This window comes from Salvelinus sp. IW2-2015, unplaced genomic scaffold (genome assembly GCF_002910315.2).
Source record: "Salvelinus sp. IW2-2015 unplaced genomic scaffold, ASM291031v2 Un_scaffold1491, whole genome shotgun sequence".
Lineage (NCBI taxonomy): Eukaryota > Metazoa > Chordata > Actinopteri > Salmoniformes > Salmonidae > Salvelinus > Salvelinus sp. IW2-2015.
The window spans coordinates 163,517-167,125 of NW_019942942.1; the positions used below are offsets into that span (position 1 = coordinate 163,517).

Here is a 3,609-nt window from a genome sequence, read left to right on the forward strand (position 1 = left end):
CAGATTGTTTTGAGGATCTGCCTCGCACATAGGCAACGATACAATCGACAGTATCCTAGTATTTTGCATAGATGTGTCAGTGTTATGCGTAAAGACATTTAGACCTACCTGTGCACACAGTGCCATGGAACGAGAGATGCGCTTTATGACATCATGCTTCTGACCCCACCCTATTTATAAATATTGTTGCTGTTTTAAAAAAAATATTGTTTTCCGTTTCATATCAAGCCCTACGTAGCGCTACCCTTACCCTAGGTCTAGGATACTAAGGCTGGTTCAACAGCAATACGTCTTGTCTTTTTTATCCCGGCCTTGCAACGCAGCCGATCCGTAAAAGGTGTTTAAATTTCCTATTCGTCAGAGTACCTTGAATTGAAAATATACTGCACATCCAATAACAGACATACATATGCCTACCTGCTTGCTACCTTTCGCTTGTTCAAGTATCCATTCCCATCTCCAAAGAGCTCCTCTCCTCAGGTGACCAAACACTCGCGCCTCCAAACTTATTTCAATTGTTCAGTCCTATAAAGCAGCATCAGCGGTAGTCCTAGGCTATATCTGGCTTATTGAGAACGTGCCTCACACATACAATACAATTTACGGTAACTTATAATGTTTTATTTTAGGAGAATTGCGATGTGCTTGTAGGCTAGGCTTGTTGAAGCCAATTACAACAATGTTGACTGCCAACACTCCAAGTGTGGCTATTGAGCAAACACTGGATGTTTTTTAATTTACTGTTGCTATTAAGTTATTGTAGCCTATGCTATTTAATAAACTGTAGTATCAATATACTATCAACTGTAGTATCAATATACTATAAACTGTAGTTATTAATGAGACTATATACTGGGGTGTAGTGGAGTAGTAATGAGACTATATACTGGGGGTACATTTGGTTAGTAATGAGACTATATACTGGGGGTACGGTTAGTAATGAGACATAATACTGGGGTCAGGTTAGTAATGAGACTATATACTGGGGGTACAGGTTAGTAATGAGAACTATATACTGGGGGTACAGGGTTAGTAATGACGACTATATACTGGGGGTACAGGTTAGTAATGAGACTATATACGGGGGTACAGGTAGATATGAGACTATATACTGGGGGTAAGGTTAGTAATGAGACTATATGCTGGGGGTACTGATTAGTAATGAGACTATATACTGGGTACTGGTTAGGTAATGAGACTATATACTGGGGGTACCGGTACAGAGTCAATGTGCTGGGGTACAGGTTAGTAATGAGACTATATACTGGGGGTACCGTACCGGTCAATGTGCTGGGGTACAGGTTAGTAATGAGACTATATACTGGGGGTACAGGTTAGTAATGAGACTATATACTGGGGGTAACGGTACCGCGAGTCAATGTGCTGCGGGTACAGGTTAGTAATGAGACTATTACTGGGGTACCGGTACCGATCAATGTGCTGGGGTACAGGTTAGTAATGAGACTATATACTGGGGGTCACAGGTTAGTAATGAGACTATATATAGTGGGAGGTACCAGGTACCGAGTCAATGTGCTGGGGTACAGGTTAGTAATGAGACTATATACTGGGGGTACCGGTACCGAGTCAATGTGCTGGGGTACAGTTAGTCGAGTAAATAAGTCGAGGTTAGACACACCTGCACGTGTTTATTCTGTCAACACAGCCCTTTCACAACACCGACAGCTATTTTCCTCAAAGTTTGGACTGTAAAAATAGCAAAGATATTTCTGACACACCCAGGACCTATAGCGCTACTACCAGCGATGTACCACTGGTTAGGCTTGTTAAAATAGAGCCCTGGATGTGTGTCAGAACCGTGTTGTGTTTGGTTTGGTGTGTCACGGTACTGTACTGTTCCTGTGTTTGGTTTGGTGTGTCACGGTACTGTACTGTTGTGTGTGTGTGTTACATCTGTGTTTGACAATAACTGTGTGTGTGTTACTTGTGGTTTGACAGTACTGTGTGTGTTACGTTGTGGTTTGACAGTAACTGTGTGTGGTGTACATTGTGGTTTGACAGTAACTGTGTCTGTGTTACATCGTGGTTTGACAGTAACTGTGTGTGTGTTACATTGTGGTTTGACAGTAACTGTGTGTGTGTTACATCGTGTTTGACAGTAACTGTGTGTTGGTTACATTGTGGTTTGACAGTAACTGTGTGTGTGTTACATCGTGGTTTGACAATAACTGTGTGTATTACATTGTGGTTTGACAGTAACTGTGTGTGTTACATCTGGTTGACAATACGTGTGTGTTACATCGTGGTTTGACAGTAATGTGTGTGTGTACATCTGTGTTTGACAGTAACTGTGTGTGTTTACACGGTTGGCACAAGGTGAAGTACTGCTCTTGAATTTTCAGATTCATTGTTAGATATCATCTTGAGAAAGAGGGCCTTGTTTTATGGACATGGTTTGAAAATGATAAAGGTATATCATTCATTAGAGTTTTGTTTACTGTAGAGATAATGAACAAGATGCCATGGCAACTGAAGAAATCAGAACTACTATGATTACCAATGGCGGAGCATGTTGATCATTGATTTACTCTCAAGGTCTCTCCAGATTCTCCATAAGAAACAGGTCTTATCAGTTAACAAACAAACGACACTGTGTTTTTCAAATGCCATGGCAACTTTTATTTTCCATCATCAAATATTGATTATTCACGAGTTTATATTGGCTGTGGAGTAGTTGTTGTATGCTCTAGATGTAGTCCAGCAGCTTTCTTTCTTATAATCTATTTTGATGCCCTTACTTTCTTAGTCTTGGGGTGCTATTCAATCAAACGTAATCAGCAAAGACGGAATAACACTCTCCTCGCCAATGGAAACGCCGGATTTCAAATATGTGCTGGAAGATGTTATTTTCCGGTCCTCGTGTTTGCCTGATTCAAGGATTGTTTGAATAGCATCTCTAGTTTCCCTTGTGTCATTACTAGAGCAGAGATGTGTATTTTCCATCCTCAAGCATCATCATATGATCATAATATAGTATATGCTACAATCTAACACAGTGATGAACAACGTAGTCATAGTTGTAGTTGCTGTTTGTTGTGAAGCATGACTAGATGTTGTGTACAAATGTTCTGTTTCTGATCCATACTGACATGTTTCTCTGGCTATCCTTCTCCACCCTTGCTTCTGCTTCTCCTCTGCTACTCTGCTCTCCTTCTGCCCTACTCTGTTCCTCCTTCTGCCCCTACTCTGCTTCCTCTTCCTGCCCTACTCTGCTTCTCCTTCTGCCCCTACTCTCGTTCCCTCCTTCCTGCCACTCTGCTCCCCTTCCTGCCCTACTCTGTTCCTCTCCTTCCTGCCCCCTACTCTGTTCCCTCCTTCCTGCCCCCTACTCTGTTCCCTCCTTCCTGCCCTATCTGTTCCCTCCTCGCCCTACTCTGTCCCTCCTTCCTGCCCTACTCTGCTTCTCTTCCTGCCCCCTACTCTGCTTCCTCCTTCCTGCCCCCTACTCTGTTCCTCCTTCCTGCCCCCTACTCTGCTTCCCCCTTCCTGCCCCCTACTCTGTTCCTCCTTCCTGCACCCTATCTCTGCTTCCTCTTCCTGCCCTACTCTGCTTCTCCTTCCTGCCCCCTACTCTGCACCTGCCTTGCA

The 3,609-nt window shown here is 43.0% G+C and overlaps 1 protein-coding gene and 1 long non-coding RNA gene across 2 annotated transcripts in view; both read left to right on the top strand.

Moving 5' to 3' along the window:
- Nucleotides 1–3,609, top strand: part of LOC112071010 (rho guanine nucleotide exchange factor 9) — a 52,714-nt gene that overhangs the window by 44,613 nt on the left and 4,492 nt on the right. The window lies entirely within an intron of this gene.
- Nucleotides 955–2,229, top strand: LOC139024421 (uncharacterized). Its single transcript, XR_011475715.1, has 3 exons — nt 955–998; nt 1,190–1,365; nt 1,521–2,229. It is a non-coding gene; the product is annotated as an uncharacterized lncRNA (long non-coding RNA).